The following is a 12,276-nucleotide window of genomic DNA, read 5'->3' as shown; positions in this document are numbered from 1 at the left end:
CACCAGGGCGGGCTCAAGATGGCACCCGCGTTCCTTTTTTTTCACTATCTTTCAAAACGGAAATTTTAAAATCTCATTTTTTTTTGCCTTTTTCTGGAAATTAGTGAAGGCAGCGCATCAAAGGTGCGCACCTCGCTGCCCACCACGGTGCGCAACGCCGGTGGGCACCCGGGAGTGCTTCGAAGTGTGCTCCAAGGTGCTGCGTGCACGTTGTCGGAGCCCGGTTTGCCCCGGGTGCGCACCTCGCGTGCACCTTCGTCGGGGTGGGCACCTTGGCTGGGTTTGCCCCGGCTGCGCTCCGAAGCGGGGTTATTGGAGCGCCGCCTCTTTTTTTGTCGGAGCGTTTGGTGGGGTTTCTCGCACTGGCTCTTCCCAGGCCCGGTTGCCACCCTGGCGCGCACGAAGTCGGAAGTAGGGTTAATTGCCCGGGTGCGCACCTTTGCCAGGGTGGGCACCTTGCCTGGGCTGCGCACCAGGGCGGGCTCAAGATGGCACCCGCGTTCCGTTTTTTTCACTATCTTTCAAAACGGAAATTTCAAAATCTCCTTTTTTTTTTGCCTTTTCTGGAAATTAGTGAAGGCAGCGCATCAAAGGTGCGCACCCGGGAGCGCTACGAAGTGTGCTCCAAGGTGCGGCGTGCACGTTGTCGGAGCCCGGTTTGCCCCGGGTGCGCACCTCGCCTGCACCTTGGCCGGGGTGGGCACCTTGGCTGGGTTTGCCCAGGGTGCGCTCCGAAGCGGGGTTACTGGAGCGCCCCCTCTTTTTTTGTCAGAGCGTTTGGTTGGGTTTCTCGCATTGGCTCTTCCCAGGCCCGGTTGTTGGGTGCGCTCCCACCCTGGCGCGCGCGAGGTTGGAAGTTGGGTTAATTGCCCGGGCGCGCACCTTCGCCAGGGTGGGCACCTTGGTGCGCACACCTTGGCTGGGCTGCGCACCAGGGCGGGCTCAAGATGGCACCAGCATTCCCTTTTTTTCACTATCTTTCAAAACGGAAATTTTAAAATCTCGTTTTTTTTTGCCTTTTATGGAAATTAGTGAAGGCATCGCATCAAAGGTGCGCACCTCGCTGCCCACCTTGGTGTGCTCCGAGGTGCCCACCACGGTGCGAACCCGGGAGCGCCCCGATGTGTGCTCCAAGGTGCGGCGTGCACGAAGTCGGACCCCGGTTTGCCCCGGGTGCGCACCTCGCGTGCACCTTGGTGCGCACACCTTGGCTGGGTTGCGCGCCCTGGTGGGCACCATGGTGCGCACCAAGGAGCGCTCCGAAGTGTGCTCCAAGGTGCGCCGTGCACGAAGTCGGAGCCCGGTTTGCCCCGGGTGCGCACCTCGCGTGCACCTTCGCCGCGGTGGGCACCATGGCGTGCACGAAGTCGGAGCCCGGTTTGCCCCGGGTGCGCACCTCGCGTGCACCTTCGCCGGGGTGGGCACCTTGGTGTGCAGACCTTGGCTGGGTTGCGCGCCCTGGTGGGCACCATGGTGCGCACCAAGGAGCGCTCCGAAGTGTGCTCCAAGGTGCGGCCTGCACGAAGTCGGAGCCCGGTTTGCCCCGGGTGTGCACCTCGGGTGGGCACCTTGGTGCGCATGCCTTGCCTGGGCTGCGCACCAGGGCGGGCTCAAGATGGCACCCGCGTTCCTTTTTTTTCACTATCTTTCAAAACGGAAATTTTAAAATCTCATTTTTTTTTGCCTTTTTCTGGAAATTAGTGAAGGCAGCGCATCAAAGGTGCGCACCTCGCTGCCCACCACGGTGCGCAACGCCGGTGGGCACCCGGGAGTGCTTCGAAGTGTGCTCCAAGGTGCTGCGTGCACGTTGTCGGAGCCCGGTTTGCCCCGGGTGCGCACCTCGCGTGCACCTTCGTCGGGGTGGGCACCTTGGCTGGGTTTGCCCCGGCTGCGCTCCGAAGCGGGGTTATTGGAGCGCCGCCTCTTTTTTTGTCGGAGCGTTTGGTGGGGTTTCTCGCATTGGCTCTTCCCAGGCCCGGTTGCCACCCTGGCGCGCACGAAGTCGGAAGTAGGGTTAATTGCCCGGGTGCGCACCTTTGCCAGGGTGGGCACCTTGCCTGGGCTGCGCACCAGGGCGGGCTCAAGATGGCACCCGCGTTCCGTTTTTTTCACTATCTTTCAAAACGGAAATTTCAAAATCTCCTTTTTTTTTTGCCTTTTCTGGAAATTAGTGAAGGCAGCGCATCAAAGGTGCGCACCCGGGAGCGCTACGAAGTGTGCTCCAAGGTGCGGCGTGCACGTTGTCGGAGCCCGGTTTGCCTCGGGTGCGCACCTCGCCTGCACCTTGGCCGGGGTGGGCACCTTGGCTGGGTTTGCCCAGGGTGCGCTCCGGAGCGGGGTTACTGGAGCGCCCCCTCTTTTTTTGTCAGAGCGTTTGGTGGGGTTTCTCGCATTGGCTCTTCCCAGGCCCGGTTGTTGGGTGCGCTCCCACCCTGGCGCGCGCGAGGTTGGAAGTTGGGTTAATTGCCCGGGCGCGCACCTTCGCCAGGGTGGGCACCTTGGTGCGCACACCTTGGCTGGGCTGCGCACCAGGGCGGGCTCAAGATGGCACCAGCATTCCCTTTTTTTCACTATCTTTCAAAACGGAAATTTTAAAATCTCGTTTTTTTTTGCCTTTTATGGAAATTAGTGAAGGCATCGCATCAAAGGTGCGCACCTCGCTGCCCACCTTGGTGTGCTCCGAGGTGCCCACCACGGTGCGAACCCGGGAGCGCCCCGATGTGTGCTCCAAGGTGCGGCGTGCACGAAGTCGGACCCCGGTTTGCCCCGGGTGCGCACCTCGCGTGCACCTTGGTGCGCACACCTTGGCTGGGTTGCGCGCCCTGGTGGGCACCATGGTGCGCACCAAGGAGCGCTCCGAAGTGTGCTCCAAGGTGCGCCGTGCACGAAGTCGGAGCCCGGTTTGCCCCGGGTGCGCACCTCGCGTGCACCTTCGCCGCGGTGGGCACCATGGCGTGCACGAAGTCGGAGCCCGGTTTGCCCCGGGTGCGCACCTCGCGTGCACCTTCGCCGGGGTGGGCACCTTGGTGTGCAGACCTTGGCTGGGTTGCGCGCCCTGGTGGGCACCATGGTGCGCACCAAGGAGCGCTCCGAAGTGTGCTCCAAGGTGCGGCCTGCACGAAGTCGGAGCCCGGTTTGCCACCCTGGCGCGCACGAAGTCGGAAGTAGGGTTAATTGCCCGGGTGCGCACCTTTGCCAAGGTGGGCACCTTGCCTGGGCTGCGCACCAGGGCGGGCTCAAGATGGCACCCGCGTTCCATTTTTTTCACTATCTTTCAAAACGGAAATTTCAAAATCTCCTTTTTTTTTTGCCTTTTCTGGAAATTAGTGAAGGCAGCGCATCAAAGGTGCGCACCCGGGAGCGCTACGAAGTGTGCTCCAAGGTGCGGCGTGCACGTTGTCGGAGCCCGGTTTGCCCCGGGTGCGCACCTCGCCTGCACCTTGGCCGGGGTGGGCACCTTGGCTGGGTTTGCCCAGGGTGCGCTCCGGAGCGGGGTTACTGGAGCGCCCCCTCTTTTTTTGTCAGAGCGTTTGGTGGGGTTTCTCGCATTGGCTCTTCCCAGGCCCGGTTGTTGGGTGCGCTCCCACCCTGGCGCGCGCGAGGTTGGAAGTTGGGTTAATTGCCCGGGCGCGCACCTTCGCCAGGGTGGGCACCTTGGTGCGCACACCTTGGCTGGGCTGCGCACCAGGGCGGGCTCAAGATGGCACCAGCATTCCCTTTTTTTCACTATCTTTCAAAACGGAAATTTTAAAATCTCGTTTTTTTTTGCCTTTTATGGAAATTAGTGAAGGCATCGCATCAAAGGTGCGCACCTCGCTGCCCACCTTGGTGTGCTCCGAGGTGCCCACCACGGTGCGAACCCGGGAGCGCCCCGATGTGTGCTCCAAGGTGCGGCGTGCACGAAGTCGGACCCCGGTTTGCCCCGGGTGCGCACCTCGCGTGCACCTTGGTGCGCACACCTTGGCTGGGTTGCGCGCTCTGGTGGGCACCATGGTGCGCACCAAGGAGCGCTCCGAAGTGTGCTCCAAGGTGCGCCGTGCACGAAGTCGGAGCCCGGTTTGCCCCGGGTGCGCACCTCGCGTGCACCTTCGCCGCGGTGGGCACCATGGCGTGCACGAAGTCGGAGCCCGGTTTGCCCCGGGTGCGCACCTCGCGTGCACCTTCGCCGGGGTGGGCACCTTGGTGTGCAGACCTTGGCTGGGTTGCGCGCCCTGGTGGGCACCATGGTGCGCACCAAGGAGCGCTCCGAAGTGTGCTCCAAGGTGCGGCCTGCACGAAGTCGGAGCCCGGTTTGCCACCCTGGCGCGCACGAAGTCGGAAGTAGGGTTAATTGCCCGGGTGCGCACCTTTGCCAGGGTGGGCACCTTGCCTGGGCTGCGCACCAGGGCGGGCTCAAGATGGCACCCGCGTTCCATTTTTTTCACTATCTTTCAAAACGGAAATTTCAAAATCTCCTTTTTTTTTTGCCTTTTCTGGAAATTAGTGAAGGCAGCGCATCAAAGGTGCGCACCCGGGAGCGCTACGAAGTGTGCTCCAAGGTGCGGCGTGCACGTTGTCGGAGCCCGGTTTGCCCCGGGTGCGCACCTCGCCTGCACCTTGGCCGGGTTGGGCACCTTGGCTGGGTTTGCCCAGGGTGCGCTCCGAAGCGGGGTTACTGGAGCGCCCCCTCTTTTTTTGTCAGAGCGTTTGGTGGGGTTTCTCGCATTGGCTCTTCCCAGGCCCGGTTGTTGGGTGCGCTCCCACCCTGGCGCGCGCGAGGTTGGAAGTTGGGTTAATTGCCCGGGCGCGCACCTTCGCCAGGGTGGGCACCTTGGTGCGCACACCTTGGCTGGGCTGCGCACCAGGGCGGGCTCAAGATGGCACCAGCATTCCCTTTTTTTCACTATCTTTCAAAACGGAAATTTTAAAATCTCGTTTTTTTTTGCCTTTTATGGAAATTAGTGAAGGCATCGCATCAAAGGTGCGCACCTCGCTGCCCACCTTGGTGTGCTCCGAGGTGCCCACCACGGTGCGAACCCGGGAGCGCCCCGATGTGTGCTCCAAGGTGCGGCGTGCACGAAGTCGGACCCCGGTTTGCCCCGGGTGCGCACCTCGCGTGCACCTTGGTGCGCACACCTTGGCTGGGTTGCGCGCCCTGGTGGGCACCATGGTGCGCACCAAGGAGCGCTCCGAAGTGTGCTCCAAGGTGCGCCGTGCACGAAGTCGGAGCCCGGTTTGCCCCGGGTGCGCACCTCGCGTGCACCTTCGCCGCGGTGGGCACCATGGCGTGCACGAAGTCGGAGCCCGGTTTGCCCCGGGTGCGCACCTCGCGTGCACCTTCGCCGGGGTGGGCACCTTGGTGTGCAGACCTTGGCTGGGTTGCGCGCCCTGGTGGGCACCATGGTGCGCACCAAGGAGCGCTCCGAAGTGTGCTCCAAGGTGCGGCCTGCACGAAGTCGGAGTCCGGTTTGCCCCGGGTGCGCACCATGGCGTGCACGAAGTCGGAGCCCGGTTTGCCCCGGGTGCGCACCTCGCGTGCACCTTCGCCGGGGTGGGCACCTCGGCTGGTTTGCGCGCCCTGGTGCGCACCAAGGAGCGCTCCGAAGTGTGCTCCAAGGTGCGGCGTGCACGAAGTCGGAGCCCGGTTTGCCCCGGGTGCGCACCTCGCGTGCACCTTCGCCGCGGTGGGCACCTTGGCTGGGTTGGGCACCATTGAGCGCTCCGAAGTTTGCTCCAAGGTGCGCACCATGGCCCTCCAAGGTGCGCAGCATGGCGTGCACGAAGTCGGAGCCCGGTTTGCCCCGGGTGCGCACCTCGCGTGCACCTTCGCCAGGGTGGGCACCTCGGTGCGCACACCTTCTCAATGTTTTCTTGCCTTTTCTGGAAATTGGTGAAGGCAGCGCATCAAAGGTGCGCACCTCGGTGTGCTCCGAGGTGCGAACCCGAGAGCGCTTCGAGGTGCGCACGAAGTCAAAAGTCGGGTTAATTGCATTGTTTTCCCCGGGTGCGCTCCGAGGTGCGCAACATCGGTGCGCACCAAGGAGGGCTCCGAAGTGTGCTCCAAGGTGCGCACGATGGCGTGCACCTCTGGTGCGCACGATTCGGAGCTCGGTTTGCCCGGGGTGCGCACACCTTGGCTGGGTTGCGCACCTTTTGTGCGCTCCATGGTGCGTACGAAGTCGGAGCTCGGTTTGCCCCGGGTGCGCACCTTGATGCGCACGCCTTGGCTGGGCTGCGCACCTTGGTGGGCGCCTCCAAGGTGCGCACGAAGTCGAAGCTCGGTTTGCCCCGGGTGCGCACCTTGGTGGGCGCCATGGTGCACTCCGAGGTGCCCAAGATTGGTGCGCACCAAGGAGCGCTCCGAAGTGCGCTCCAAGGTGCGCAGGTGCGCGCGAAGTCGAAAGTTGGGTTAATTGTCCGGTTTGCCTCGGGTGCGCACCTTGCGTGCACCTTCGCCAGGGTGGGCGCCTTGGTGCGCACACCTTGGCTGGGCTGCGCACCCGGGCGCGCACACCTTGGCACCCGCGTTTCCTTCATTTTAAATTTTTTTTTTTTACAATCTCTCAAGTGGGAAATTCTATAATCTCAACTTTTTTTGCCTTTTCAGGAAACTTTTGAATGGAGCGCATCATTGGTGCGCTCCGAAGTGTGCTCCAAGGTGCGCACCTCTGGTGCGCTCCAAAGCTCTCTCCAGCTGCGTGCACCTGCCCCGGGCGCGCACCCGGCCCCGCCCAGCTTCGCTCACCTGTCCCGGGCGTCTGGTGCGGAACCTTAGAGTAAGAAACATCACCGTGCACCTTGGCCAACGTGCGCGACTCGACCGAGCGCGCACTGGCCGAGGTGCACACCGATTTCACCTGGGTGCGCGCGCAGCACCTCGGGCGCACCGGGGTGCGCGCACAACGCCCGGGTTGCACCGTGGCCTGTGTGCTCGGGGCGCCTCGGGTGCGCGCTCGGTGTCGCCCCGGCGCGCGCGGTAGTGCGGGCAACGCACCCCGGCCCGGCCCGGCCCCGACGAGAACGCAAACGGGCAAAAGGTTAATTCAAATAGCATTGCGACGCCCGGCGAAAAACTAAAAAAGGGTGCAACACCGGGACTTCCCGGGAGGTCACCCATCCCAGTACTACTCCGGCCCAAGCGCGCTTAACTGCGGAGTTCTGATGGGATCCGGTGCACTAACGCTGGTATGATCGCACCCGTTATGAGCTTGTCGCAGTGTGTACTTAGCAAACCGCGACCCACGTGCGAATCCACCCCGGCCACCCACCCCCGTCGAGGTGCACACCCTCCCTCGCGAAGTGCGCCCCGTTCGCCAAGTGTGAGCCCTGCCCGGGTGCACGCACCTTGCTAGGGCATCGGGTGTGCACCCGGCCCGGCCTACGTGCGTGCACCTGGACGGGGCGTCGTGTGCGTGCAGTGTCCCGTCTGCAACGCGGTGCCCACACACCACCTCGGGCGCAACGACCTGCGCTCACATGTGGGCCGAGTGCACCTTGGTGCATGTTCGGGGCGCCTCGGGTGCACGCTCGATCTTGCCCCGGTGCACCAAGGCGCTCGGTTTGCCCCGGGTGCGCACTTGGTGCAAGGTGGGCACCCAAAATAGGGATCAAGCACCAAAACACAAGTTTCGGGATGCAAAATGGGACCCAAGGACCACAAATGCGTTCCAAGACCCATGATGGGTCCACGAGAACAAAAATGTGTTCCGAGACTTAATAAACAAATATTGGGTTTTAGGAGAAGAAACATGCTCTGATGCCCAAAACGAGAATCGACCCCGAAAAGGCCACAGGCCAAAAGTGGGATGCGAGACAAAAAAAAATGGGACCCGAGGACCAAAATTGGGTTCCCAGGTCGAAGACAGGGCAACCGGACAAGAAACGACCTCTAAGGCTCGAAATGAGTCCCGACGACTAAAACTTGACAAGAAGCACCCATCAGGCACCCAACTCGACACCCATGGGATGCCGACCCACCCGGGCTTCCACCTAGCACACCTTGGCACCCACCCACCCTCACACCCAACCTCGCACCCAACTTAGCACCTTTGAACCCACATTGGCACTCACCCTGACCCTGGCACCTTGGAACCCACATTGGCACTCACCTTGACCCTGGCACCCACCTTTGCACTCACCTTGGGACCCACCCTGGCTCCCACCTCGGCACCCACCCAGACACCCACCTTGGTTCCTTGGCACCCACCTTGGATCCTTGGCACCCACCCCGACACCCACCTTGGCACGCAACTTGGCTACTTGCCACCCACCTTGGCTCCTTGAAGCCCACCCCGACAACCACCCCGTGACCTACCCTGGCTAGGGTTGGTGCACACCCACCCTGGTGCCCACCTTGGCACCCACCCTATGACCCACCTTGGCACGCACCTTAGTACCCACCCCGTTACCCACCCTAGGACCCACCCCGTGACCCACCTTGGCCAGGGTGGGTGCACCCACCCTGGTGCCCACCTTGGCACCCACCCATCCTAGCACCCAGCCTGTGACCGGGCTTGGAACCCAACCTTGCACCCGTCTTGGCCAGTGTGGGTGCGCACCCATCCTGGCACCCACGTTGTGACACACCCTTTAACCCACGCACCCTAGCACCCACGTTGGCACCCACCTTGGAACCCAACTTGGCACCCACCTCGGCACCCACCTTGACACTTGTGGACCCACCTTGCCACTCACCCTAGCATCGACCCATCCTAGCACCCACCCTGGCACCTTTGCACCCTAGCACTCACCCATCCTAGCACCTAACCTGTGACCCACCTTGACACTCACCCTCGCACCCACCTTGGAACCCAACCTAGCACCCACCCACCCTGACACCAACCCTAGCACCTACCCACCCTTGCACCCACCCTGTGACCCATCTTGGCACCCACCCATCCTACCACTCAACCTATCACCCACCTTCTCACCCACCTTGGCATCCACCTTAGCACCCACCCACACTGGCACCTTGGCACCCACCTCGGGCAAGGTGGGTGCACACCCACCCTGGCACCCAATTTAGAACCCACCGAGCATGTTACCCACCTTGGCACCCACATTGCAGCCCACCCTAGTACCCACCCTATGACCCACATTGGCATCCACACCCTAGCACCCAGGCACCTCGACACCCGCCTTGACACCCACCCTAGCACTGAACCTGTGACCCACCTTGGAACTCACCCTAGAACCCACCCACCCTGTGAACCACCTTGGCATCCACCTTAGCACCCACCCACCTTGGCACCCACTCTAGCACTCACCCATCCTAACACCCAACTTGTTACCCACCTTGGCACCCGCCCTCGCGTCCACCTTGAAACCCACCCTAGCACCCACCCACGCAGGAGCCCACCTTGGCACCCAACCTAACACCCACGCATCCTGGCACCCAACTTGTGACCCACCTTGGAACCCACCCTAGTACCCACCTTTGAACCCACTATATCACCAACCCACCTTGGCACCCACCCTATGACCCTCTTTGGAATCCACCCTAGCACGCACCCACCCTGGCACCCACCATGGAGCGCACCCTAGCACCCACCCACCTCGGCACGCACCTCAACACCCACCTTGGTGTGCGCACTGCGCCAACCTCTCAAAGACCCTATGTGGTGCGCTCCAAAGTGTACACCTTTGGTGCGCTCCAAGGTGCGCACCTTTGGTGCACACCAAAGTGTGCACCGAGGTGAGCACCAAAGTGCACTCCAGGGTGCACACCAAGGCGCGCACCTTTGGTGCGGTCAATGCAAACGAATTCGGAAGTTGGGGTCGATGTCGTAATCGCTGCTGCAGACTACACGTATGAGAATCGGACAAATAGCTTTATATAGGGGAGGTGTTGCGTTTGATGGGTCGACTCCCCTGGTTGTGTGCACTGCACCAACTTCAAAGACCCTGTCTTGTTTAAGAAGTCAAAAGTTGGGGTGGATGTCCTAATCATTGCTGCAGTCTACGCATGTATGAGAATCAGACAAATAGCTTATATAGGGGAGGTGTTGCATTCGGTGGGTTGACTCCCCTGGTTGTGCGCACTGCGCCAACCTCAAAGACCTTGTTTTCGTTTAGAAGCCGAAAGTTGGGGTCGATGTCCTAATTGCTCTTGCAGGCTACGCATGTATGAGAATCAGACAAATAGCTTATATAGGGGAGGTGTTGGGTTTGATGGGTCGACTCCCCTGGTTGTGCGCATTGCGCCAACCTCAAAGACCCTGCATTGCGGATGAAGTCGAAAGTCAGAGTTTGGTGTGCTACAAGGTGTGGTCGAAGGTGCTCACCTAGGTGTGCACCTTTGGAGCGCAGGAAAAGTGCCCTCCAAAAGTGCGCACCTTTGGAGTGCACAAAAGTGCCCTCCAAAAGTGCGCACCTTTGGAGCGCAGAAAAGTGCCCTCCAAAAAGTGCCCTCCAAAAGTGCGCACCTTTGGAGCGCAGAAAAGTGCCCTCCAAAAAGTGCCCTCCAAAAGTGCGCACCTTTGGAGCGCAGAAAAGTGCCCTCCAAAAAGTGCCCTCCAAAAGTGCGCACCTTTGGAGCGCAGAAAAGTGCCCTCCAAAAAGTGCCCTCCAAAAGTGCGCACCTTTGGAGCGCAGAAAAGTGCCCTCCAAAAAGTGCCCTCCAAAAGTGCGCACCTTTGGAGCGCAGAAAAGTGCCCTCCAAAAAGTGCCCTCCAAAAGTGCGCACCTTTGGAGCGCAGAAAAGTGCCCTCCAAAAAGTGCCCTCCAAAAGTGCGCACCTTTGGAGCGCAGAAAAGTGCCCTCCAAAAAGTGCCCTCCAAAAGTGCGCACCTTTGGAGCGCAGAAAAGTGCCCTCCAAAAAGTGCCCTCCAAAAGTGCGCACTTTTGGTGCGCACCAAAAGTGCGCACTTTTGGTGCGCACCAAGGCGCTGGTTCAGTCGTTGCAGGCGAGTTCGGAAGTTGGGGTCGATGTCCTGAGCGGAGGTGCAAACTACACAGGTGTCGGAATCGGACAAATAGCTTATATAGGGGAGGTGTATGCTTCGATGGGTCGACTCCCCAGGTTGAGCGCACCGCGCCAACCTCAAAGACCCTACGGTATGGATGAAGTCGGAAGTTGGGTCCGATGACCGATTCGATTAGTAGGTATGCTCATGAGGTCGGAATTTGGGTCCGATGACCTGCCATGTGTAGGAAGGCGAATGTTGGCACTGTGCGTTGCAAGGTGCACACCAAGGCGCTGGTGCGGTCTTTTTAGTCGAGTTCGGAAGTTGGGGTCGATGTCCTGATCGGAGGTGCAAGCTACACAGGTGTGGGAATCGGACAAATAGCTTATATAGGGGAGGTGTATGCTTCGTTGGGTCGACTCCCCGGGTTGAGCGCACCGCGCCAACCTCAAAGACCCTACGGTATGGATGAAGTCGGAAGTTGGGTCCGATGACCGATTCGATATGTAGGCATACTCGCGAGGTCGGAATTTGGGTCCGATGACCTGCCATGTTGAGGAAGGCGAATGTTGGCACTGTGCGTTGCAAGGTGCGCACCAAGGCGCTGGTTCGGTCGTTGCAGGCGAGTTCGGAAGTTGGGGTCGATGTCCTGATCGGAGGTGCAAACTACACAGGTGTGGGAATCGGACAAATAGCTTATATAGGGGAGGTGTATGCTTCGTTGGGTCGACTCCCCGGGTTGAGCGCACCGCGCCAACCTCAAAGACCCTACGGTATGGATGAAGTCGGAAGTTGGGTCCGATGACCGATTCGATATGTAGGCATACTCGCGAGGTCGGAATTTGGGTCCGATGACCTGCCATGTGCAGGAAGGCGAATGTTGGGACTGTGCGTCGCAAGGTGCGCACCAAGGCGCTGGTGCCGTCGTTGCAGTCGAGTTCGGAAGTTGGGGTCGATGTCCTGGTCAGAGGTGCAAACTACACAGGTGTGGGAATCGGACAAATAGCTTATATAGGGGAGGTGTATGCTTCGATGGGTCGACTCCCCGGGTTGAGCGCACCGCGCCAACCTCAGAGACCCTACAGTATGGATGAAGTCGGAAGTTGGGTCCGATGACCGATTCGATACGTATGCATATTCGCGAGGTCTGAATTTGTGTCCGATGACCTGCCATGCGCAGGAAGGCGGAATTTGGGTCCGATGACCGAGTTGATGGCGTGCCATGCGCAGAAAGGCGGAATTTGGGTCCGATGACCGAGTTGATGTTGATGGCCCGCCATGCATAGGAAGGCGGAATTTGGGTCCGATGACCGATTTGAAGGCGTGCCATACGCAGAAAGGCGGAGTTTGGGTCCGATGACCGAGTTGATATTGATGGCCCGCCATGCGCAGG

The 12,276-nt window shown here is 60.6% G+C and overlaps 1 non-coding gene across 1 annotated transcript; it reads right to left on the bottom strand.

The window, feature by feature from the left end:
• Positions 1 to 7,059: 7,059 nt before the first annotated feature.
• LOC131861073 (5S ribosomal RNA) lies at positions 7,060 to 7,178 on the bottom strand. The gene has a single exon (XR_009360155.1). It is a non-coding gene; the product is annotated as a 5S ribosomal RNA (ribosomal RNA).
• Between the last annotated feature and the right edge of the window lie 5,098 nt (positions 7,179 to 12,276).

Source organism: Cryptomeria japonica, unplaced genomic scaffold (assembly GCF_030272615.1).
Source record: "Cryptomeria japonica unplaced genomic scaffold, Sugi_1.0 HiC_scaffold_20, whole genome shotgun sequence".
Lineage (NCBI taxonomy): Eukaryota > Viridiplantae > Streptophyta > Pinopsida > Cupressales > Cupressaceae > Cryptomeria > Cryptomeria japonica.
This window is presented reverse-complemented; position numbering and strand designations above follow the sequence as displayed.